General features: G+C 38.3%; 1 protein-coding gene and 1 long non-coding RNA gene across 3 annotated transcripts in view; one reads left to right on the forward strand and one right to left on the reverse strand.

The window, feature by feature from the left end:
- The window catches only part of ror2 (receptor tyrosine kinase-like orphan receptor 2), a 125,541-nt gene that overhangs the window by 17,606 nt on the left and 80,822 nt on the right, over window positions 1-27,113 (forward strand). The gene's annotated exons all lie outside the window — the stretch shown is intronic.
- Window positions 11,327-27,113, reverse strand: part of LOC130905226 (uncharacterized) — a 118,411-nt gene continuing 102,624 nt past the window's right edge. For both annotated transcript variants that reach the window (XR_009061072.1, XR_009061071.1), the window contains exon 7: window positions 11,327-11,393. This is a non-coding gene — a long non-coding RNA (uncharacterized LOC130905226). The remainder of the gene's footprint in view (window positions 11,394-27,113) is intronic.

A 27,113-nucleotide genomic window follows, 5' to 3' on the forward strand; every position in this document is an offset into this window, starting at 1 on the left:
AAACTTAAGATTTCATATGTCTCCTGAATAGTCTCACCAATTTTCAAGATGATCCAACCAACTCCCTCGGCGAAAAGGTCTCAAATGTGCACCCTGTAAATCGACAAAAATTTCATATTTGACCCAAAATAACCGATTTCCTGTTGGGTTTGGAATATGGGTGTAAATGCTTTTTTGGAGCGGTTTTGGACAAGGTATAGACCCCCCAAATTTCATTGCTCTACGCTGAAAGACCCTAATGTTATAGGCCAATTTTAAAATTTCAAGGGGGCGCCACTGAGCCATTTTGTTATATTTTTTTGCAACGTTGCAAAATTATCGAAATTTACAATTTTCCGGACGTATGTGCAAATTTTGGTGACTTTTCGTGCATGTTCAGGCCTCCAAATTGGCCGTTTTCATTTGCCCTGAAAAAAAAAAAAAAAAAAAAAATAATCCTTTGCAAAACAATAGGGCCTTCGCACGCTTAGTGCTCGGGCCCTAATAATCCTTTGCAAAACAATAGGGCCTTCGCACGTCTAGTGCTCGGGCCCTAATAAAAATAATAATAATAATAATAATAATAATAATAACTAGGCCTGCAAGCAGGACTGAACGGGCCCTCGCGATCTAGCGCAACTCGGACGTCACGCAACTCGGACTGTGTGCAGGTCAGGGCGGTGGCAGATCCTCCTCTCTAATCATCTCATTAGAACCTAACATGCTCGAAAGTCGCCTATTTACATTCCCACACCCAAGAGATAAAAACCCCTATTGGAGAAAGTACTACAAAAAAGGAGCCACTACTGAGCTGTGCAGCCAAGCCCTTATTCAAAACTAAAATTAATCTTCTAACTGGGCCAATTCGACCAAGTGTGCCAACTATTGTGGCTCTATAAGCTGCCTGAGTCTCTGAAAAAAAATATTTCCTTTAAATGGCGAACAAAGGGTCGTCACGGCAACAGACAGAGACACGTGGACATGGGCCGTAAATAAGTATTTTAATAGGTCTTGAAACTACAATGACCAACCTGAAAAGAACTGGACATGTATTGGAAAAACGAGTGACTTTCTATTGCCACTAGTTGGCGCTGTAGGGTTGATGCAAATGACCCCTACAAGGCCCTTCAGGGTATGACTCTCAACAAGCACGGGAAGTTTGGCGCAGATATGTTGTATATCTGCCGAGTTATGACTGTTCAAAGTTTTTGGAGAGAAAAATTGTTGACAGTCATTTTCACTTTCCTGTTTGGACCCCTCCGCTTCAACGAAACTTCAATATTTTTCATCAGGCACCTGAACACAGGTCTTAAGGCTTCCCTTTTGCAGGTTTGAGGTAGATTGATTTTTTCCCTTTAGAGGAGGAGTGTGTCCCGTAAAAAAGGGCATTTCCTGTTCCCACTAGGAGGCGCCAGGCACAAATGGTAAATTTTCAATCCAGTCCTGCTCAGGCTAGTATACCTCACACACATGCCAGATTTAAAATAGATTGAACGTTGTATGAGGGAGTTATCAGTCATTTTCCGAATTCGGTGTTTTGGCGAAAAAATGGCCGACTTTGGCACCCCGCCCAGGTCAGGCCCGTGAATGAAAACACACCATTTTTATAACTTAAGATTTCATATGCCTCATGAACAGGCTCGCCAATTTTGAGAATGATCAAACTAATTCCCTAGGTGCCAAGGTGTAAAATGTGCACACTGTAAATCGATAAAAATTTCACATTCAATCCAAAATACCCGATTTCCTGTAGGATTTGGAATGTGTGTGCAAGAGACTTTTTGGAGCAGTTTTGCACAAAGTTTTGACTCTCCAAATTTCATCACTCTATGTTAGAAAAACCTAAATGGAGAGGCCTTTTTGAAAATTTCAAGGGGGCGCCACTGAGCCATTTTGTTAAATTTTTTCGTAACGTTGCAAGATTATCGAACGTTATCCAAAGCCGCATGTATGTGCAAATTTTGGTGAGTTTTTATGCATATTCAAGCCTCCAAATGTAAACTCTTACTGTGAACCCATGAAAATTTCACATTCGATCCAAAATACCCAATTTCCTGTTGGATTTGGAATATGGGTGCAAGAGACTTTTTGGAGCAGTTTTGCATAAGGTATCTACTCCCCAAATTTCCTTGCTCTATGTTGAAAAAACCCAATAGGAAAGGCCTTTTTTAAAACTTCTTTCTGTCGCCACTAGTTGGCACTGTAGAGTTGATGCAAATGACCCCTACAAGAACCTTCAGGGTATGACTCTCAACAAACACGGAAAGTTTGGCGCAGATATGTTGCATATCTGCCGAGTTATGACTGTTCAAAATTTTTGGCGAGACAAATTGTTGACGGTCATTTTCACTTCCAGTTTGGACCTCTCCGCTTCAACGAAACCTCAATATTTTTTATCAGGGACCTGAACACATGTCTTGAGGCTCCCCTGAAACAGGTTTGAGGTCAATAGATTTTTTTCCCTTGGAGGAGGAGCCTGTCTCGTAAAGAAGGCCATTTCCTGTTCCCACTAGGGGGCGCCAGGCCTAATGGGTAATATTTCAATGCAGTCGTGTTCAGGCTGGGATATCTCATATACATGCTAGAAATGAAAAAGATTGAACGTTGTATCACGGAGTTTTTAATCATTTTCTGAATTTGGTATTTTGCCCAAAAATGGCCGACTTTGGGACCACGCCCAGGCCCGACCCTTGAGTGAAAACACACCATTTTGAAAACTTAAGATCTCATATGTCTCCTGAATACTCTGACCAATTTTGAAGACGATCCAACTATTTTCTTCAGCGACAAGGTCTCAAATGTAAATCGATAAAATTTCACATTTGATCCAAAATTTCTGACTTCCTGTTGGATTTGGAATATGGGTGCAAGAGACTTTTTGGAGCAGGTTTGCACAATGTATCGACTCGCCAAATTTCATCGTTCTACGTTGAAAAAACCTAATAGGAAAGGCCTTTTTGAAAATTTCAAGGGGGCGCCACTGAGCGATTTTGTTAAATTTTTTTGTAGATTATCAAAATTTACGCAAAGTTGCATGTATGTGCAAATTTTGGTGAGTTTTCGTGCATGTTCAGGCCTCCAAATGTAAACCCCAACTGTGAACCGATAAAAATTTCACATTTGATCCAAAATATCCGATTTCCTGTTGGATTTGGAATATGGGTGCAAGAGGCTTTTTTGAACAGTTAGGCATAAGGTATCTACTCCCCAAATTTCATTGCTCTACGTTGAAAACCTGAGAGGAGAGGCCTTTTTGAAAATTTTAAGGGTAAAGGGGGCGCCACTGAGCCATTTTTTGACATTTTTTCAAAACGACACAAGATTATCGAAATTTACGCGAAGCGGCACGTATGTGCAAATTTTGGTGACTTTTCGTGCATGTTCAGGCCTCCAAATTGGCCATTTTCATTTGCCCTGAAAAAAGAATAATAATAACTAGGCCTGCAAGCAGGACTGAACGGGCCCTCGCGATCTAGCGCAACTCGGACGTCACGCAACTCGGACTGTGTGCAGGTCAGGGCGGTGGCAGATCCTCCTCTCTAATCATCTCATTAGAACCTAACATGCTCGAAAGTCGCCTATTTACATTCCCACACCCAAGAGATAAAAACCCCTATTGGAGAGAGTACTACAAAAAAGGAGCCACTACTGAGCTGTGCAGCCAAGCCCTTATTCAAAACTAAAATTAATCTTCTAACTGGGCCAATTCGACCAAGTGTGCCAACTATTGTGGCTCTATAAGCTGCCTGAGTCTCTGAAAAAAAATATTTCCTTTAAATGGCGAACAAAGGGTCGTCACGGCAACAGACAGAGACACGTGGACATGGGCCGTAAATAAGTATTTTAATAGGTCTTGAAACTACAATGACCAACCTGAAAAGAACTGGACATGTATTGGAAAAACGAGTGACTTTCTATTGCCACTAGTTGGCGCTGTAGGGTTGATGCAAATGACCCCTACAAGGCCCTTCAGGGTATGACTCTCAACAAGCACGGGAAGTTTGGCGCAGATATGTTGTATATCTGCCGAGTTATGACTGTTCAAAGTTTTTGGAGAGAAAAATTGTTGACAGTCATTTTCACTTTCCTGTTTGGACCCCTCCGCTTCAACGAAACTTCAATATTTTTCATCAGGCACCTGAACACAGGTCTTAAGGCTTCCCTTTTGCAGGTTTGAGGTAGATTGATTTTTTCCCTTTAGAGGAGGAGTGTGTCCCGTAAAAAAGGGCATTTCCTGTTCCCACTAGGAGGCGCCAGGCACAAATGGTAAATTTTCAATCCAGTCCTGCTCAGGCTAGTATACCTCACACACATGCCAGATTTAAAATAGATTGAACGTTGTATGAGGGAGTTATCAGTCATTTTCCGAATTCGGTGTTTTGGCGAAAAAATGGCCGACTTTGGCACCCCGCCCAGGTCAGGCCCGTGAATGAAAACACACCATTTTTATAACTTAAGATTTCATATGCCTCATGAACAGGCTCGCCAATTTTGAGAATGATCAAACTAATTCCCTAGGTGCCAATGTGTAAAATGTGCACACTGTAAATCGATAAAAATTTCACATTCAATCCAAAATACCCGATTTCCTGTAGGATTTGGAATGTGTGTGCAAGAGACTTTTTGGAGCAGTTTTGCACAAAGTTTTGACTCTCCAAATTTCATCACTCTATGTTAGAAAAACCTAAATGGAGAGGCCTTTTTGAAAATTTCAAGGGGGCGCCACTGAGCCATTTTGTTAAATTTTTTCGTAACGTTGCAAGATTATCGAACGTTATCCAAAGCCGCATGTATGTGCAAATTTTGGTGAGTTTTTATGCATATTCAAGCCTCCAAATGTAAACTCTTACTGTGAACCCATGAAAATTTCACATTCGATCCAAAATACCCAATTTCCTGTTGGATTTGGAATATGGGTGCAAGAGACTTTTTGGAGCAGTTTTGCATAAGGTATCTACTCCCCAAATTTCCTTGCTCTATGTTGAAAAAACCCAATAGGAAAGGCCTTTTTTAAAACTTCTTTCTTTCGCCACTAGTTGGCACTGTAGAGTTGATGCAAATGACCCCTACAAGAACCTTCAGGGTATGACTCTCAACAAACACGGAAAGTTTGGCGCAGATATGTTGCATATCTGCCGAGTTATGACTGTTCAAAATTTTTGGCGAGACAAATTGTTGACGGTCATTTTCACTTCCAGTTTGGACCTCTCCGCTTCAACGAAACCTCAATATTTTTTATCAGGGACCTGAACACATGTCTTGAGGCTCCCCTGAAACAGGTTTGAGGTCAATAGATTTTTTTCCCTTGGAGGAGGAGCCTGTCTCGTAAAGAAGGCCATTTCCTGTTCCCACTAGGGGGCGCCAGGCCTAATGGGTAATATTTCAATGCAGTCGTGTTCAGGCTGGGATATCTCATATACATGCTAGAAATGAAAAAGATTGAACGTTGTATCACGGAGTTTTTAATCATTTTCTGAATTTGGTATTTTGCCCAAAAATGGCCGACTTTGGGACCACGCCCAGGCCCGACCCTTGAGTGAAAACACACCATTTTGAAAACTTAAGATCTCATATGTCTCCTGAATACTCTGACCAATTTTGAAGACGATCCAACTATTTTCTTCAGCGACAAGGTCTCAAATGTAAATCGATAAAATTTCACATTTGATCCAAAATTTCCGACTTCCTGTTGGATTTGGAATATGGGTGCAAGAGACTTTTTGGAGCAGTTTTGCACAATGTATCGACTCGCCAAATTTCATCGTTCTACGTTGAAAAAACCTAATAGGAAAGGCCTTTTTGAAAATTTCAAGGGGGCGCCACTGAGCGATTTTGTTAAATTTTTTTGTAGATTATCAAAATTTACGCAAAGTTGCATGTATGTGCAAATTTTGGTGAGTTTTCGTGCATGTTCAGGCCTCCAAATGTAAACCCCAACTGTGAACCGATAAAAATTTCACATTTGATCCAAAATATCCGATTTCCTGTTGGATTTGGAATATGGGTGCAAGAGGCTTTTTTGAACAGTTAGGCATAAGGTATCTACTCCCCAAATTTCATTGCTCTACGTTGAAAACCTGAGAGGAGAGGCCTTTTTGAAAATTTTAAGGGTAAAGGGGGCGCCACTGAGCCATTTTTTGACATTTTTTCAAAACGACACAAGATTATCAAAATTTACGCGAAGCGGCACGTATGTGCAAATTTTGGTGACTTTTCGTGCATGTTCAGGCCTCCAAATTGGCCATTTTCATTTGCCCTGAAAAAAGAAGAATAATAATAATAATAATAATAATAATAATAATAATAATAATAATAATAATCCTTTGCAAAACAATAGGGCCTTCGCACGTCTAGTGCTCGGGCCCTAACTAGGCCTGCAAGCAGGACTGAACGGGCCCTCGCAATCTAGCGCAACTCGGACGTCACGCAACTCGGACTGTGTGCAGGTCAGGGTGGTGGCAGATCCTCCTCTCTAATCATCTCATTACAACCTAACATGCTCGAAAGTCGCCTATTTACATTCCCACACCCAAGAGATAAAAACCCCTATTGGAGAGAGTACTACAAAAAAGGAGCCACTACTGAGCTGTGCAGCCAAGCCCTTATTCAAAACCAAAATTAATATTCTAAATGGGCCAATTCGACCAAGTGTGCCAAATATTGTGGCTCTATAAGCTGCCTGAGTCTCTGAAAAAAAATCTTTCCTTTAAATGGCGAACAAAGGGTCGTCACGGCAACAGACAGAGACACGTGGACATGGGCCGTAAATAAGTATTTTAATAGGTCTTGAAACTACAATGACCAACCTGAAAAGAACTGGACATGTATTGGAAAAACGAGTGACTTTCTATTGCCACTAGTTGGCGCTGTAGGGTTGATGCAAATGACCCCTACAAGGCCCTTCAGGGTATGACTCTCAACAAGCACGGGAAGTTTGGCGCAGATATGTTGTATATCTGCCGAGTTATGACTGTTCAAAGTTTTTGGAGAGAAAAATTGTTGACAGTCATTTTCACTTTCCTGTTTGGACCCCTCCGCTTCAACAAAACTTCAATATTTTTCATCAGGCACCTGAAGACAGGTCTTAAGGCTTCCCTTATGCAGGTTTGAGGTAGATTGATTTTTTCCCTTTAGAGGAGGAGTGTGTCCCGTAAAAAAGGGCACTTCCTGTTCCCACTACGAGGCGCCAGGCACAAATGGTAAGTTTTCAATCCAGTCCTGCTCAGGCTGGTATACCTCACACACATGCCAGATTTAAAATAGATTGAACGTTGTATGAGGGATTTATCAGTCATTTTCCGAATTCGGTGTTTTGACGAAAAGATGGCCGACTTTGGCACCCCGCCCAGGTCAGGCCCGTGAATGAAAACACACCATTTTGATAACTTAAGATTTCATATGCCTCATGAACAGTCTCGCCAATTTTGAGAATGATCAAACTAATTCCCTAGGTGCCAAGGTGTAAAATGTGCACACTGTAAATCGATAAAAATTTCACATTCAATCCAAAATACCCGATTTCCTGTTGGGTTTGGAATATGCATGCAAGAGACTTTTTGGAGCATTTTTGTACAAGGTATCGACTCTCCGAATTTCATCCCTCTAGGTTGAAAAAACCTAAATGGAGAGGCCTTTTTGAAAATTTCAAGGGGGCGCCACTGAGCCATCTTGTTACATGTTTTCGTAACGTTGCAAGATTATTGAACGTTATGGAAAGCCGCATTTATGTCCAAATTTTTGTGAGTTTTTATGCATATTCAAGCCTCCAAATGTAAACTCCTACTGTGAACCGATAAAAATTTCACATTCGATCCAAAATACCCGATTTCCTGTTGGATTTGGAATACGGGTGCAGGAGACTTTTTGGAGCAGTTTTGCATAAGGTATCTACTCCCCAAATTTCCTCGCTCTATGTTGAAAAAACCCAATAGGAAAGGCCTTTTTTAAAACTTCTTTTTGTCGCCACTAGTTGGCACTGTAGAGTTGATGCAAATGACCCCTACAAGAACCTTCAAGGTATGACTCTCAACAAACACGGGAAGTTTGGCTCAGATATGTTGTATATCTGCCGAGTTATGACTGTTCAAAGTTTTTGGCGAGACAAATTGTTGATGGTCATTTTCACTTCCAGTTTGGACCTCTCCGCTTCAATGAAACCTCAATATTTTTCATCAGGCACCTGAACACATGTCTTGAGGCTCCCCTGAAACAGGTTTGAGGTCAATAGATTTTTTTCCCTTGGAGGAGGAGCCTGTCTCGTAAAGAAGGCCATTTCCTGTTCCCACTAGGGGGCGCCAGGCCTAATGGGTAATATTTCAATGCAGTCGTGTTCAGGCTGGGATATCTCATATACATGCTAGAAATGAAAAAGATTGAACGTTGTATCACGGAGTTTTTAATCATTTTCTGAATTTGGTATTTTGCCCAAAAATGGCCGACTTTGGGACCACGCCCAGGTCACACCCTTGAGTGAAAACTCACCATTTTGAAAACTTAAGATCTCATATGTCTCCTGAATAGTCTGACCAATTTTGAAGACGATCCAACTATTTTCTTCAGCGACAAGGTCTCAAATGTAAATCGATAAAATTTCACATTTGATCCAAAATTTCCGGCTTCCTGTTGGGTTTGGAATATGGGTGCAAGAGACTTTTTGGAGCAGTTTTGCACAATGTATCGTCTCGCCAAATTTCATTGTTCTACGTTGAAAAAACCTAATAGGAAAGGCCTTTTTGAAAATTTCAAGGGGGCGCCACTGAGCCATTTTGTTAATTTTTTTTGTAGATTATCAAAATTTACGCAAAGTTGCATGTATGTGCAAATTTTGGTGAGTTTTCGTGCATGTTCAGGCCTCCAAATGTAAACTCCAACTGTGAACCGATAAAAAATTCACATTTGATCCAAAATATCCGATTTCCTGTTGGATTTGGAATATGGGTGCAAGAGGCTTTTTTGAACAGTTAGGCATAAGGTATCTACTCCCCAAATTTCATTGCTCTACGTTGAAAACCTGAGAGGAGAGGCCTTTTTGAAAATTTTAAGGGTCAAGGGGGCGCCACTGAGCCATTTTTTGACATTTTTTCAAAACGACACAAGATTATCGAATTTTACGCAAAGCCGCACGTATGTGCAAATTTTGGTGACTTTTCGTGCATGTTCAGGCCTCCAAATTGGCCATTTTCATTTGCCCTGAAAAAAGAAGAATAATAATAATAATAATAATAATCCTTTGCAAAACAATAGGGCCTTCGCACGCTCAGTGCTCGGGCCCTAATAACCTGACTTTTATCCATTTTGTAGAAACAATTGCCAATAACCTGACTTTTAATCATTCAATTGGTTTCAGAAATGGCTCAGAAGAAAGCTAAGACCATCCCAAATGATGTTGAATGTACAAAAATCTATTTATTTCACTGAAAAAAAGATTGATCATTTAATGAAGACAAAAAGGTCCAATTTTGGCAAGACAAAAGTTTTGTCGCCTACAGAAAGTAGTGTGAAAATTGAACAAAAAATGCACTTCAAATACAAAAATATCTTACATAACATAAGCGAATTAAGTAGTGGTGCTGTGAGATCCAAATTTAATATTTTGTATGACTTTCATGGGCTTCGGCAAGGATTCATACAATTTATTGATGAAGTCATCAGGAACATCAAAGAAAGCAGTCTTGCATGCCTCCCAGAGTTCATCAACATTCTTGGGTTTCATCTTCCATGCTTCCTCTTTCATCCTACCCCAGACATGCTCAATGATGTTCATGTTTGGTGACTGGGCTGGCCAGTCCTGGAGGATCTTGATCTTCTTTGCTTTGAGGAACTTTGAGGTAGAGATGTACAGTGGGGCAAATAAGTATTTAGTTAACCACTAATTGTGCAAGTTCTCCCACTTGAAAATATTAGAGAGGCCTGTAATTGTCAACATGGGTAAACCTCAACCATGAGAGACAGAATGTGGAAAAAAAAAACAGAAAATCACATTGTTTGATTTTCAAAGAATTTATTTGCAAATCATGGTGGAAAATAAGTACGTAATGTACCCTTTGTTTGCAATAACGGTGGCCAAACGTTTTCTGTAACTCTTCACAAGCTTTTCACACACTGTTGCTGGTATTTTGGCCCATGCCTCCATGCAGATCTCCTCTAGACCGGTGATGTTTTGGGGCTGTCGTTGGGCAACACGGACTTTCAACTCCCTCCATAGATTTTCTATGGGGTTGAGATCTGGAGACTGGCTAGGCCACTCCAGGACCTTGAAATGCTTCTTACGAAGCCACTCCTTTGTTGCCCTGGCTGTGTGTTTGGGATCATTGTCATGCTGAAAGACCCAGCCATGTCTCATCTTCAATGCCCTTGCTGATGGAAGAAGATTTTCACTCAAAGTCTCTCGATACATGGCCCCAATCATTCTTTCCTTTACACAGATCAGTCGTCCTGGTCCCTTTGCAGAAAAACAGCCCCAAAGCATGATTTTTCCACCCCCACGCTTCACAGTGGGTATGGTGTTCTTCGGATGCAATTGAGTATTCTTTCTCCTCCAAAAACGAGAACCTGTGTTTTTAACAAAAAGTTCTATTTTGGTTTCATCTGACCATAACACATTCTCCTAGTCCTCTTTTGGATCATCCAAATGCTCTCTAGTGAACCGCAGACGGGCCTGGACGTGTACTGGCTTCAGCAGGGGGACACGTCTGGCAGTGCAGGATTTGAGTCCCTGGCGGCGCATTGTGTTACTGATTGTAGCCTTTGTTACTGTGGTCCCAGCTCTCTGTAGGTCATTCACTAGGTCCCTCCGTGTGGTTCTGGGATTTTTGATCACTGTTCTTGTTATCATTTTGACGCCTCGGGGTGAGATCTTGCATGGAGCCCCAGAACGAGGGAGATTATCAGTGGCCTTGTATGTCTTCCATTTTTCTAATAATTGCTCCCACAGTTGATTTCTTTACACCAAGCGTTTTACCTATTGCAGATTCAGTCTTCCCAATTTTGTCTCTGGTGTCCTTCGACAGCTCTTTGGTCTTAGCCATAGTGGAGTTTGGAGTGTGACTGACGGAGGTTGTGGACAGGTGCCTTTTATACCGATAATGAGTTAAAACAGGTGCCATTAATACAGGTAACGAGTGGAGCCTCGTTAGACCTCGTTAGAAGAAGTTAGACCTCTTTGACAGTTGTTTGTATGTGACCAAATACTTATTTTCCACTCTAATTTGCAAATACATTATTTAAAAATCAAACACTGTGATTTTCTGTTTTTGTTTTCCACATTCTGTCTCTCATGGTTGAAGTTTACCCATGTTGAAAATTACAGGCCTCTCTAGTCTTTTCAAGTAGGAGAAGTTGCACAATTGGTGGTTGACTAAATACTTATTTGCCCCACTGTATGAGTATGAAGTATGCGATGGAGCACCATCCTGCTGCAGAAACAAAAACAGGGAGCAGCTTAATTCAGCCATGTGAAATGAGTTGTATCGTTTTCACTGTTGCCATTAGAGGGAAGTGTATTCACCTAAATCAATAAAACTAAATGCAAACACTTACAAAACCAACCATTACATCTTTAATTAAACGAATATTCAAAGCAGCAAAATTTAATTTGATTCCTATTTTTCTAATCGAATTACTCGAGTTAATCGAAAAATGGTAAGAACAAAATTCAAATTTCCCCTTTGACGACAAATTTCTACAGTCGCTCAAAAACAAATAATTCAGTATCGATTCTTTTGCAATCAAATATCGTATCCGGATACAACATTTCAGTATCGATACGCTTGGCTAGTAATAGAACACAATATTCTGTGGGCTTTAAAAGAAGAGTCAAAATTAAAGATCCCCCGATCGATCGGATCGATCGGGTCCGATCACGTCATTTTCTAAGTATCAGAATCAGCAAAAAAATATCGGACATGCCTTTTTTTAATATATATATATATATATATTTTTTTTTAATTAAATCGTTTTCTAATTGTATTTAACGTTACAGACAAAATGTCTTACACTCATCCAGAGTCTTTAGTTTTGGCTTAAAGTAGGGCTATCAAATTTATCGCGTTAATGGCGGTAATTAGTTTTTTTTTTAATTAATCACGTTAAAATATTTAACGCAATTTCAAAGTATCGGAATCGGCAAAAAAATATCGGACATGCCTTTTTTAATATATATACAGTATATATTTTTTAATTAAATAGTTTTCTAATTGTATGTAACGTTACAGACAAAATGTCTTACACTCATCCGAGTCTTTAGTTTTGGCTTAAAGTAGGGTTATCAAATTTATCGCGTTAACAGCGGTAATAACATTAAAATATTTAACGCAATTAACGCATGCGCTGCACTACCCACTCACGCATTGTCGCGTTCAATCTATAATGGCACTGTTTTACGTATACATAGAGCTAAAAGGCAACCTAAAATGAGTAAAGAGAATTTTGGCAGCCTTTGAAGCCTTTTTTTTAGTTTAGTTCCTCTCTCAACAATTAGAAACCTAGTGGGAAGCAATGTGGGGAAGAAAGGTAGTAATTGATCTTTTTCTTAACACCCTATGTTATTTCCCAACGCAGAGAAGATATATGAATTGGTCCCACTACTCAGTCATGGTTGCACTTCCCATCATGCATTTGGGCAGAACAGTTAAATGGCTACAGTATCATTTATTGAAAGCTCAACAAATACACTAGATGGCAATATTTAGTCACAATAAACAAAGTCACATTTATCCTTTAAGAATTACAGGTCTTTCTATCCGGGGATCCCTCTCACAGAAAGAATGTTAATAATGTAAATGCCATCTTGAGGATTTATTGTCATAATAAACAAATACAGTACTTATGTACTGTATGTTGAATGTATATATTCGTCTGAGTTTTATTCATTTTTTTCTTAATGCATTGCCAAAATGTATATGATCGGGAAAAATTATCGGGAATGATTGGAATTGAATCGGGAGCAAAAAAAAAACCGATCGGATCGGGAAATATCAGGATCGGCAGATACTCAAACTAAAATGATCGGGATCGGATCGGGAGCAAAAAACATGATCGGAACAACCCTAGTCAAAATCCAATAATAGAGCAGGCACTCTATGGGGTGTCATTTCAAGACTTCCCGGCAATAAATGAGCAAATGAACTAAAAATGTGGACATTTCCAAAGCAAATAGGACACCCAATCCTAATATTTTTTACCAAATATTTTGACGGCCGCACATTCTGGCAACATAACCTCATTGTTGTAACCCAAGCTCCTAAGTACTGAAGTGCAACGAGAACTGTACCGCTTTTCTTTGCTAGTATTCACACCAATGTCTATTACCAAAAAGAGTACTCCTACAACCGAACCGCAATATAAACAACAATTTTCATGTGGTAAGAATTGAGTTCTACTTGCAGTGAGCAATGAATGAGTCAAAGACAGCTACAGCATTGGCTTTTGACGTGCTAAACACAGGCATCGTCTCAGAAAAGCAATATGAGTGGCACATTTTAAGGAAGGGAGAGGTAACAGTTTAAGTGGTCTGAAAGGTATGGATGAATGAAGTCCATTTTAACTCAAAAGTACCAGGAACTGCACTATACTGCAATTCCCGTGGTGGTAGAAAAATACTAAAATAATCCAAAACCAATAATTTAACATTCTTGTTCGGCTTGGATAAAATATACTGATTTGTGAGTTGACCATCAGGGCCATAATTGAGGATTATTTGATTGTATAGTGCTGCAACGATGAATCGAGTAACTCGAGTAATTCGATTAGAAAAAAGCTTCGAATCCAATTTTGCTGCTTCGAGTATTCGTTTAATTAAAGTGGCGCTGCAATGGTTTGTTTTGAAAGTGTTTGCATTTAGTTTTATTGATTTGGGTGGCTATACTGCCCTCTAGTGGCAACAGTGTATTTGATATAACTAGGGCTGTCAAAATTATCGCGTTAACGGGCGGTAATTAATTTTTTAAATTAATCACGTTAAAATATTGGACGCAATTAACGCACATGCCCCGCTCAAACAGATTAAAATGACAGCAGTGTAATGTCTGCTTGTTACTTGTTTTTTTGGTGTTTGCCGCCCTTTGCTGGCGCTTGGGTCCAAATGATTTTATGGGTTTAAGCACAATGAGAGAGCATGGTGTAATTATTGACATCAACAATGGCGAGCTACTCGTTTATTTTTTGATTGGAAAATTTTACAAATTTTAATAAAATGAAAACATTAACAGGGGTTTTAATATAAAATTTCTATAACTTGTACTAACATTTATCTTTTAAGAATTACAAGTCTTTCTATCCATGGATGGCTTTAAGAGAATGTTAATAATGTTAATGCCATCTTGTTGATTTATTGTTATCATAAACAAATACAGTACAAATGTACCGTATGTTGAATGTATATATCCGTCTTGTGTCTTATCTTTCCATTCCAACAATAATTTACAGAAAAATATGGCATATTTTATAGATGGTTTGAATTGCGATTAATTCCGATTAATTAATTTTTAAGCTGTAATTAACTCGATTAAAAATTTCAATCGTTTGACAGCCCTAGATATAACTCATTTCACATGGCTGAATCCAGCAGCTCCCCTTTGAGACCAACATAAGTTTTTGTTTGAGCTAATGTTTTTTAATGCATTTGTAATTTATTTTACAGGTATATTTAGTCGTTTTTTTTGGTGGAATATGTGTTTCAACGATTTGTTAAGAGCATTGTAAAAAAAAAAAAAAAAAAAAAAGTTTGCATTTTATAGCATATAAGCTAGCGGACTTTTTCTTTGTAAATTAGCCAATTGTTCTTTTGTTATACTTAGATCCTCATTTATTTTTAATCCCATTTGAGGCGCAGTTTATGCATTTTATTTTTTTATGTTCCTTATTCGATTACTTGATTATTTGACCTAACTAGGTCATCGATTAATCGACAACTAAAATAATCGATAGCTGCAGCCGTATTCCCGATAGTAACCCTAACCCTTACCCTAACCCTGAGAATATTTTTACTTTTTCCTTGTTAACTGCCATTGATGGGAAAAGACGTCCAATCCATTTTGACCTGTCAAAACATCCGTCGCAACAGTGAATATGCTATAACTCATTTCACATGGTTGAATCCAGCTGCTCCCTGTTAAGACCAACAGAAGCTAAATTTTATTTTTAATGTGTTCGGAACTTAGTTTATGGTTATATTTAGCTGTTTTTTGTGGGAATATGTGTTTGAACCATTTGTTAAGAGCATTGTAAAAAAATGTTAGCAGTTTATAGCATTTAAGCTAGCGGACATTTGCTCTGTAAGCATACACTTCATAATTATATTGACGGCACACATTCCCCAGACACTGCGCCCAGCCTTCAAGTAGGGGGCCGTCCCGTATTCTGCTTCAGTTATTTGCAGTCGGTCACAATTATTCTCAAACACATGCAGCGATCCAACATCGGATTTAGGTTGAAAAAGTACGAAAGCTCTACAGCATACAAACAGGAAGGATTGTCTTAGGAGTGATTTGTTCGAGGATTCAAGGTAATTATTATATTTTTCATATCATGCATGAAACGTAAAAAAAAAAAAAAAAATCAATGGGAGAAATTAACCGCTATGGTATTGGCGCCATAATTCGCAATATTTCCGTAAAATAAATGCTAACTGCCTGTTTTTTTGCTTTTAACCAAGAATCAAGACTGTTTTACGTTCATATCTGTAAAGAACTCGGGAATTTAAGCATTTATTCACAAGAATTTTCAATGTAAAAAGCTCTTTGTTGTAAGGCTGCCGGCTAATTGGCTAACAGACTAGCATCGTATTTCGACATATTTACATAAAATAAAAGCTAACTACCCGTTTTTTTGCTTTTAACCAAGAATTGACTCTTTTTTTTCTTACATTCATTTCTATAAAGAATTTAAAGATTTAAGCATTTATTCACAAGAATTTTAAACGTTAAAAGCTCTGTGTTGTAAGGCTGCTGCCACATTGGCTAACAGACTAAGATCATTCTTCGACATATTTACATAAAATAAATGCTAACTGCCCGTTTTTTTTTTTTTTTTTTGCCTTTAACAAAGAATCGAGACTGTTTTACGTTCATATCTATAAAGAATTCGGGAATTTAAGCATTTATTTACAAGAATTTTAAACGTAAAAAGCTTCGTTGTAAGGCTGCTGCCACATTGGCTAACAGACAAGCATCGTACTTCGACATATTTACGTAAAATAAATGCTAACTGCTTGTTTTTATGCTCTTTTAACAAAGAATCGAGACTGTTTCACTTTCATATCTATAAAGAATTCTGGGATTTAAGCATTTATTCACAAGAATTTTCAACTTAAAAAGCTCTTTGTTGTAAGGCTGCCGCCACATTGGCTAACAGACTAGCATCGTACTTAGACATATTTATGTAAAATAAATACTAACTACCCGATTTTTTTTTGCTTTTAACCAAGAATCGAGACTGTTTTACGTTCATATCTATAAAGAATTCGGGGATTTAAGCATTTATTCACAAGAATTTACAACATAAAAAGCTTTGTTGTAAGGCTGCCGCCACATTGGCTCACAGAATAGCATCATTCTTCGACATATTTACGTAAAATAAATACTAACTGCCCGGTTTTTTGCTTTTGACCAAGAATCAACTCTGTTTTACGTTCATATCTATAAAGAAGTCAGGGATTTAAGCATTTATTCACAAGAATTTTAAACGTTAAAAGCTCTTTGTTGTAAGGCTGCTGCCACATTGGCTAACAGACTAAGATCATTCTTCGACATATTTACATAAAATAAATGCTAACTGCCCGTTTTTTTTTTTTTTGCCTTTAACAAAGAATCGAGACTGTTTTACGTTCATATCTATAAAGAATTCGGGAATTTAAGCATATATTCACAAGAATTTTAAACGTAAAAAGCTTCGTTGTAAGGCTGCTGCCACATTGGCTAACAGACAAGCATCGTACTTTGACATATTTATGTAAAATAAATGCTAACTGCTTGTTTTTATGCTCTTTTAACAAAGAATCGAGACTGTTTCACTTTCATATCTATAAAGAATTCTGGGATTTAAGCATTTATTCACAAGAATTTTCAACTTAAAAAGCTCTTTGTTGTAAGGCTGCCGCCACATTGGCTCACAGAATAGCATCATTCTTCGACATATTTACGTAAAATAAATACTAACTGGCCGGTTTTTTGCTTTTGACCAAGAATCAACTCTGTTTTACGTTCATATCTATAAAGAAGTCAGGGATTTAAGCATTTATTCACAAGAATTTTAAACGTTAAAACCTCTTTGTTGTAAGGCTGCTGCCACATTGGCTAACAGACTAAGATCATTCTTCGACATATTTACATAAAATAAATGCTAACTGCCTGTTTGTTTGTTTTTTGCTTTTAACAAAGAATCGAGACTGTTTTACGTATATATCTATAAAGAATTCGGGGATTTAAGCATTTATTCACAAGGATTTTCATCGTAAAAAGCTTTGTTGTAAGGCTGCCGCCCCACTGGCTAACAGACAAGCATCGTACTTCGACATATTTACGTAAAATAAATGCTAACTGCTTGTTTTTATGCTCTTTTAACAAAGAATCGAGACTGTTTCACTTTCATATCTATAAAGAATTCTGGGATTTAAGCATTTATTCACAAGAATTTTCAACGTAAAAAGCTCTTTGTTGTAAGGCTGCCGCCACATTGGCTAACAGACTAGCATCGTACTTCGACATATTTACGTAAAATCAATGCTAACTGCCCGTTTTTTTTTTGCTTTTAACCAAGAATCGAGACTGTTTTACGTTCATATCTATAAAGAATTCGGGGATTTAAGCATTTATTCACAAGAATTTTCAATGTAAAAAGCTTTGTTGTAAGGCTGCCGGCACATTGGCTAACAGACTAGCATCGTACTTCGACATATTTACATAAAATAAAAGCTCACTGCCCGTTTTTTTGCTTTTAACCAAGAATTGACTCTTTTTTTATGTTCATATCTATAAAGAATTCGGGGATTGAAGCATTTATTCACAATAATTTTCAACGTAAAAAGCTCTTAGTTGTAAGGCTGCCGCCACATTGGCTAACAGACAAGCATCGTACTTTGACATATTTACGTAAAATCAATGCTAACTGCCCGTTTTTTTTTGCTTTTAACCAAGAATCGAGTCTTTTACACGTTCATATCTATAAAGAATTCTGGGATTTAAGCATTTATTCACAAGAATTTTCAACGTAAAAAGCTCTTTGTTGTAAGGCTGCCGCCACATTGGCTAACAGACTAGCATCGTACTTCGACATATTTACGTAAAATCAATGCTAACTGCCCGTTTTTTTTTTTGCTTTTAACCAAGAATCGAGACTGTTTTACGTTCATATCTATAAAGAATTCGGGGATTTAAGCATTTATTCATAAGAATTTTCAATGTAAAAAGCTTTGTTGTAAGGCTGCCGGCACATTGGCTAACAGACTAGCATCGTACTTCGACATATTTACATAAAATAAAAGCTCACTGCCCGTTTTTTTGCTTTTAACCAAGAATTGACTCTTTTTTTATGTTCATATCTATAAAGAATTCGGGGATTGAAGCATTTATTCACAATAATTTTCAACGTAAAAAGCTCTTAGTTGTAAGGCTGCCGCCACATTGGCTAACAGACAAGCATCGTACTTTGACATATTTACGTAAAATCAATGCTAACTGCCCGTTTTTTTTTTGCTTTTAACCAAGAATCGAGTCTTTTACACGTTCATATCTATAAAGAATTTAGGGATTTAAGCATTTATTCACAAGAATTTTAAACGTTAAAAGCTCTTTGTTGTAAGGCTGCCGGCACATTGGCTAACAGAATAGCATCGTACTTCGACATATTTACATAAAATAAATACTAACTGCCCGGTTTTTTGCTTTTGACCAAGAATCGAGACTGTTTTACGTTCATATTTATAAAGGATTCAGGAATTTAAGCATTTATTCACAATCATTTTCAACGTAAAAAACTCTTTGTTGTAAGGCTGCCGCCATATTGGCTAACAGACTAGCATCATTCTTCGACATATTTATGGGGAAAAAAATGCTAACTGTCAGTTTTTTCTTTTAACCAAGAATTGAGACTGTTTTATGTTCATATCTATAAAGAATTCAGGGATTTAAGCATTTATTCACAAGAATTTTCAATGTAAAAAGCTCTTAGTTGGAAGGCTGCTGCCACATTGGCTACCAGTCTAGCATCATTCTTCGACATATTTACGTAAAATAAATGCTAACTGCCTGGTTTTTTGCTTTTCACAAAGAATCAAGACTGTTTTACGTTCATATCTATAAAGAATTCGGGGATTTAAGCATTTATTCACAAGAATTTTCAACATAAAAAGCTCTTTATTGTCAGGCTGCCACCACATTGGCTAACAGACAAGCATCGTACTTCGACATATTTACGTAAAATAAATGCTAAATGCTTGTTTTTATGCTCTTTTAACAAAGAATCGAGACTGTTTCACTTTCATATCTATAAAGAATTCTGGGATTTATTCACAAGGATTTTCAACATAAAAAGCTTTGTTGTAAGGCTGCTGCCACATTGGCTAACAGACTAGCATCATTCTTCGACATATTAACATAAAATAAATGCTAACTGCCCGTTTTTATGCCTTTAACAAAGAATCGAGACCGTTTTATGTTCATATCTATAAAGAATTCAGGGATTTAAGCATTTATTCACAAGAATTTTCAACGTAAAAAGCTTCGTTGTAAGGCTGCCGCCACATTTGCTAACTGACTAGCATCATTCTTTGACATATCTACGTCAAATAAATGCTATCTGCCGGTTTTTTTTTTTTTTTTCTTTTAACCAAGAATCGAGACTGTTTTACATTCATATCTATAAGGAATTCAGGGCTTTGGTTTTGAAAATATTTGAATTCTAAGGTTGTTGTTTTTTTTTTTTAATAGGTCTACTATTAATTGCCCCGTCAATATATTATGAAGTCTATAATGTAAGTTGGCTAATTGTTATTTTGTTGTACTTAGATCCTCATTTATTTATTTATTTTACCCTTTCAGGCTCAGCTCAGGTATTTTAAATATTTTTTATATTCCCTATCCGATTACCCGATTATTCGAACTAGTTCATCTATTAATCGACTACTAGAATAATCGATAGCTTCAGCCCTACATGGGATATCAAAGCCTTGTATCACAAATTCATGTGGGAAAGAGACGATATAACTAGGAAAAAGGGCAAGCACTTTCCAAAATAAACTTGGAGGGTGATTGTAGAAATGTTCTATCTGGCACATTGATTGCAAGAAACTGAAAGAAACACTTGGCAATTCCTACAAAATACAATTAATCATATTGGTAAGCAAACAACGTTATTTTCAATGTGACATTTCAATCAATTTAATAAATATACGTACTCTATTATCATTCATTCATCAGCCGTATGAGTCTGTATAACTATTAGGTGACGTGTTAGCCAGTCAGTCGCCGTGCCGCCCAATGTCTGTAATCCGCTTATAAAAATATTATTGCTTTGTGGAAGCATTGGGCTAATCATAAACATTCACAACTCTCAGAAATTTACAACCAGATGAAGAAAAACCTTATGCATAGTACTCTATTTGTAGTTGTCGATTTTCAGTTTCCAATTTTGCATTTAACTCATTGTCTGCCATTGACGCTGCTAGATGCCCAATCCATTTTGACTGGGAGAGGGTGGCAGCGAGAGGTTAGGGCTAAAAACACAACAAAAAGGTTTCATCAGGTCTTTTTTGTTGCTATGAGTAACCAAAAAAGTGACATACTGCTGTATGTTAATGTGTCTTGCGTCTGGTACTCGTTATAGCCCTGGTTCTGGGACTAATTAGAGCAACGCATGGCATTCCCATAGACGGGGTGAATTTGTGTGAATGAACCGGGAGACAGAATATCCTGTGTGAGCGTACTAACACAACATAACTTGTGTTGAGGATTAGTTTTGGATTTAATGCCAAGTCCCCTTTTCGGTGTTTTGTTTCTGGAAGAATAGCATAGCATATCTGTAATGTTATAGAATGCTAGCAGGTCTTCTGCACATACTGTAGATTGCGCTTAGAAATGAACCCATAGGTTATCATAAACTGCTGTTCACCGAACACTTCATGAACCAAAGTAGGGTTGTTCCGATCATGTTTTTTTTTGCTCCCGATCCGATCCCGATCGTTTTAGTTTGAGTATCTGCTGCCGATCCCGATATTTCCCGATCAGATTGCTTTTTTTTTTTTTTTTTTTTTTGCTCCCGATTCAATTCCAATCATTCCCGATAATTTTTCCCGATCATATACATTTTGGCAATGCATTAAGAAAAAAATGAATAAAACTCGGACGAATATATACATTCAACATACAGTACATAAGTACTGTATATGTTTATTATGACAATAAATCCTCAAGATGGCATTTACATTATTAACATTCTTTCTGTGAGAGGGATCCACGGATAGAAAGACTTGTAATTCTTAAAGGATAAATGTGACTTTGTATATTGTGACTAAATATTGCCATCTAGTGTATTTGTTGACCTTTCAGTAAATGATACTGTAGCCATTTAACTATTCTGCCCAAATGCATAATGGAAAGTGCAACCATGACTGTGCGTAGTTGTACCAATTGATATATCTTCTCTGCGTTGGGAAATAACATAGGGTGTTAAGAAAAAGATCAACTACTACCTTTCTTCCTCACATTGCTTCCCACTAGGTTTCTAATTGTTGAGAGAGGAATATTTGTAAGGCTTTAACCAATTAAAAAAAGGCTTCAAAGGCTGCCAAAATTCTCTCTACTCATTTTAGGTTGCCTTTTAGCTCTATGTATACGTAAAACAGTGCCATTATAGATTGAACGCGACAATGCGTGAGTGGGTAGTGCAGCGCATGCGTTAATTGCGTTAAATATTTTAATGTTATTACCGCTGTTAACGCGATAAATTTGATAACCCTACTTTAAGCCAAAACTAAAGACTCCGGATGAGTGTAAGACATTTTGTCTGTAACGTTACATACAATTAGAAAACTATTTAATTTGAAAATATATACTGTATATATATTAAAAAAGGCATGTCCGGTATTTTTTTGCCGATTCCGATACTTTGAAAATGACGTGATCGGGACATCTTTAAACCAAAGTGCAGTGGCTCATTTGCATATTTAAATGTAAAAACATTTTAATAGCCTACTTTCCTGGTTAATGTCAGGGAAGCCCAAATTTGAACTCCAAAGACAAGTGTTACCTCGATAGCTGGATTAGAGAAATGAATACGACCCCAACCATGGATTGCTTTGCTTCGAAGGCTTTATGAACAAGAGCTCTCGGGTGCAAACCGATGTGACCCAGTAATCACCCAGAAGTACAAAGAAGTACGATAGAGGCTGGACCAGAGGTTGTGCTAGACTTTTTCGTTGTCTGTCATTTTGACTGACAGGGTCATAAAAATCCAGTCAAAATCTATTTTTACCCGTCACTTAAATTTTTAAAATGATAATAATGACATATTCAATAGCAGTGTTGGTCAAAAGTGGTGCGTTACTTACTGAACTCTGAATAAATTGAAGAAACTACCAGCCATGTTGTGTCTACTCTCTGCTCTGTTGATTTGTCATCCAAGACTCTGGGTGCGTTCAGGTTTGAGAATAGCGCGCGTACTTCTGACTCCAAGCTGTTTGTCCCTGCTCATTCAATTAGGCTACAGTAATACTACAGATCTTAATGCACAAATCCGATTTTTTTGTCATATCCGTTTTTTGGCGTGCCCGTTCAGACTGCCTTTGTCCATTGAGACCATTCAAGTATTACGCATGCGCTCTAATTCGCAGTCCGACACGCGCCGGTGCGCGGAAGCATCAAAACAAATGACAAGCCATCCGTCATTCCAGGGCTATCATATTTTGCTTTTCAAAAGGAGGAGACAAATAACAGACATAAATAATCCCCGTTTAGGCTTATTTTCACAGTTTATATGGATCGATAGCATGCACGCACTGTCCATGCATGTCACACACACACATACGGGCAGTTTGCCCCGACTCTCCAAAACGGGCTGCAGCCAGACCCCTCTCCCGACTCTGGGCCGTGTAGGAAATGTTGAAATGTAGCTCACATAGAGCAGAGAGAAAACCGATCATTCTCATGCTTATCCTCAACCCATTTTAATTTTTTTATGACTGTTGTCAAGCCCGGCCCTTCCCCAAAAGCCGTGTTCACTGCAAGCTAGGCGCTAATAACGCACAACTGAAATCGGATTTGGGAAACTGGACGGTACAGACCGCCGCGACAGTCTGGAAAAATGTGGCCCAGATCGGATTTGAACCACATAAAAAAATGACCCAGATCGGATTTGAAATGGTCCACTTCTATGCGACTTGTCCCGTTCAGACCGTCAAGTTAATGCCTGACTCGAGTCGGAAAAACACGAAAAAATTGGATTCGTGCATTAAGACCTGTAGAATGAACGTAGCCTTAGACAATGCTCTCCAAAGCTTCCTAACGTTTCCGTGTTTGCTACACCTGAATGCTAGTTCGGACATTTTTCCGAGTAAGGCCAGCGACGTCATGCATCAAGAGAGACAATAGCTTATTAATATGCTCACTCGCCATCCTGTGGTCTGGGGTGTGAATTGCAACCTGTCAAAACGACGGATGGACTTTTCCGTCACCGTTTTAAAAAACCGGTCAACGACGGAAAATATTCGGTTAACGCGACCCCTGGGCTGGACATACTGTATATACTGTTGGAAGGTCGTGGGATGCAAAGTATCACGATATATCACCATTTCGATATTTTGTCACACCCCTAGTCCCTACCGTCCCTATGCTAACCTACACCCTTGCTGTAAACATAATATGGAGTATATTTTTAAAAAACAAACTTGAACAAAGCACTAGCTGCTGTTCCAGGTTATTTTGTTTACAAAAACAATTTAATCCAATGTGTTTTTTTGCCTTGAATCCATTTTCTTTCCTGTGTGATTTCATTAGGATGACGCCTGACATTGAGCAAGAGACCGGTTCCACCCTGGACTGCTTGCCAGCTACTTGGAAAGCACATTTTGACAACATGTCTAATATTGAAATGCTGTTTAGTTCATAAATAGGCTGGATTATCTCCTGAGCTGTGTTACATAAATTGTATAGTCTATGAGGTGAAAGAATGGGGCCCATTCCTCTGCACCCCATTTAGTACACTTTCGAGGTCAAAGTTCAGCTAAAGCTCATGTAAAAACCACCACAGTTTAGGCATAAATGTCACAATAGTTAGGATCGAGGTCATATGAATGTGTACGTTGCTCAAAGGAAGAAAAGAATCTTTTTCACTTGGCTGAACGCCAACATGTGGCTGGCCATCGTCTGTTTGCATCTGAAGATATTTGGAGCCACGGGCAGTGTTGTTGAGTCTGTTCATAATTATGCTGTTTAAGTGTCCCAGGATGTGTGCTCACGTTTTATGGCGCATACTTGCCTACCTGTGTAACAAACTCATGAATGCTTATGAATTTGGTAGATTTGATTGCAGACTACTCGCATGTTGCTTTGTAACTTCATCAATCGAAATCCCTCGGTGCAGCTTGCATACCTATGAAGTTGTACGCTTTCGGCTTAATTTGTACAAGTGAGCACTGATTTTTACATGTGTACGCCGTACTTTCAAAATCTACGGTTTTTGTGCATTACGTTTTTTTATTTTTCTCCGTTTAGATTTTGTCCCCGTTTCGAGACAATGTGCGTTACTATTAGTGTTGCACCGATACTATTTTTTGGGCCCGATACCAATACAGATACCTGGCTGTGCAGTATCGGCCGATACCGATACCATTCCGATACCACTCTGTTTGCAAAAAAAAAAATATATATATATATATATATATATATATAATATGTACGTATAAGGGATGCAATGATACATTTAAGTCACGGTTCAGTTTGATTTTCAATATAATTCAATACATTTAATGCTCTGAAACAGAAAATACAACTTATCTTTTTTTTTTTTATGTTTTTGTATTTGCTAACAAGCAAAAATAACAGTGCCATCATATAAACAAACATTTTAGTGCATAATATTTATGTGCAGGGGTGCACATAAGTGGTCCGCATGCGCGCATGCGTACTGGACGTAGACAAATGCGCTGGCCCTCAACGGCTTCAATACGCTTTTGCGTACTGATGGCTGACCACTGTATTTGCGGCGGACACGAGAAAATCTATTCTCAAAATGTCAAAGAGGCAGGTCCCACTGAATAATTATTTCCGTGTTCCCCCACACCCGTCAAAAGACAGACAGACGACCAGTGTTGTTAATAACGGCGTTAGAATATAACGGCGTTACTAACGGCGTTGTTTTTTTTCAGTAATGAGTAATCTAATTAATTACTTTTCTGATCTTGGCAACGCCATTACCGTTACTGAGGCGGGAAAGGCGTGCGTTAGTATGCGTTACTAAGTTGGTTGAATAAAATAAGTCTGAGAGAAACGGACTCACGGAGATGAGAGAGCAGAGCAGGAGTGGGGAAGACGCCGTTGCAACCGCGATGCTAGGTGGCTCCAATAATACCTGACTGTAGCCATAGCCGACAAACTACGCCCACATGACACGGTAGATATCATATTATAGAACTAGATGCAATTGACAGACACAGCTGCATTGGCAACATGTTTTAATGACTACATGCAGTAGTAAACAGCCGCCATCTTAAAGCAGTAGACCTCTCAGGAAGGCTCTGATGTAGAGATCCTTCATAGCGAACCTAAGTAACTTTTTATTTATTTATTTATTTTTTAATCTAAAATGCTCCTAAATCGGCAAAATCTAAACTTAAATCTATCTTTAAATGATGAAACAGTTTTAAAACTTACACATGTTTAAAGTAGACAGAAGGGAACTAATGAAATAACGGGAGCAATTTTAACAACTTTAACGGTTGATTCACAACTTTAAATGACTTCCACACATAGCAAAGGTTACTATCTAGTTATCGCAATACCCATGTGTCTAATTAAGTGGAGGGTAAAGAATTGGGCTAGGGCCAATTGTCCCCCAAACCCTTTAAACTTCACATTGCGTGACCTGTTTTTGTTTTTTGTTTTTTTGGGAGAAAAAAAAAAGAAAATTACCACTAGTTACTTTTCCAAGTAACTAATTACTCTTACATTCAGGTAACTGAGTTACTAACGCAATTACTTTTTGGGAGAAGTACTTTGTAACTGTAATTAATTACTTTTTCAAAGTAAAATTAACAACACTGCAGACGACAGAGACGTCACCGGAGCTACCGAAAAAAAGGACTTTTGCTGAAAAGTGGCTGCAGGAGGTACCATGGCTAGAAGCAAATGATGCTCTCATGGAAATGTGGTGCTAAACTTGCCGTGAGAATCTCAATGTCGCTGATAAGAGCAACGCATTTTATGTAGGGTCAAAGAATTTCAGCCATCCAAACTTTGAATATCACGAAAAAAACAGAGAGCATGATGGCAATTAAGCAAACTATCGATGTCACACAGGACCCCACTCGCCCTATGGACAAGTGGCGGAAAAAAGTTATTGAAGAACAGCGCCATGCACTGACAAACGTGTTTTTGCTCGCATTTCACAAAGCTAAACATGCACGTTCAATGAGCTCTTAAGAGGTGGACATCCCACTTTTACAGAGGCTTGGAGTTAATGTGGGAGGCAAAAAAAATATGCGTACCCCTGTATATGTCTTTACATTTCACTTCAGAGTAATGGCAATTTTGTTGCGCCAGTTGATGTTAATCAAGTGTTAATTGTTAATAAAATTGATTTAAGGTAATTGGCTCCAAGTAAAGCTTGTCATAATTTTATCGCATCTGGCGGGTCGGCTCTCAAGCTCAATGAGGACCAAGTTGCATCTCCAGGTCCTCCTCTGAGACCTGGGCAAAAAAATTATGTGCACCCCTGTTTATGTGCTTACTTCTTACTGATCTAAAGAAATTTTGTATAAAAGTGGCGAGAACAATCTTTACTGTTTGTAAAGTGGGGCACACTGTTGATTGCTGCAGCTCTCTTAGCAGCTATATTTACCATATAAGCAAAACATCCTATTTGTGGTCCGAGTCCATCTGTAACATGTACTAAATTAACAGTATTTGCAGCATTATCTATAGTCACTG

This window comes from Corythoichthys intestinalis, chromosome 17 (genome assembly GCF_030265065.1).
Source record: "Corythoichthys intestinalis isolate RoL2023-P3 chromosome 17, ASM3026506v1, whole genome shotgun sequence".
In the NCBI taxonomy this organism is placed as follows: domain Eukaryota; kingdom Metazoa; phylum Chordata; class Actinopteri; order Syngnathiformes; family Syngnathidae; genus Corythoichthys; species Corythoichthys intestinalis.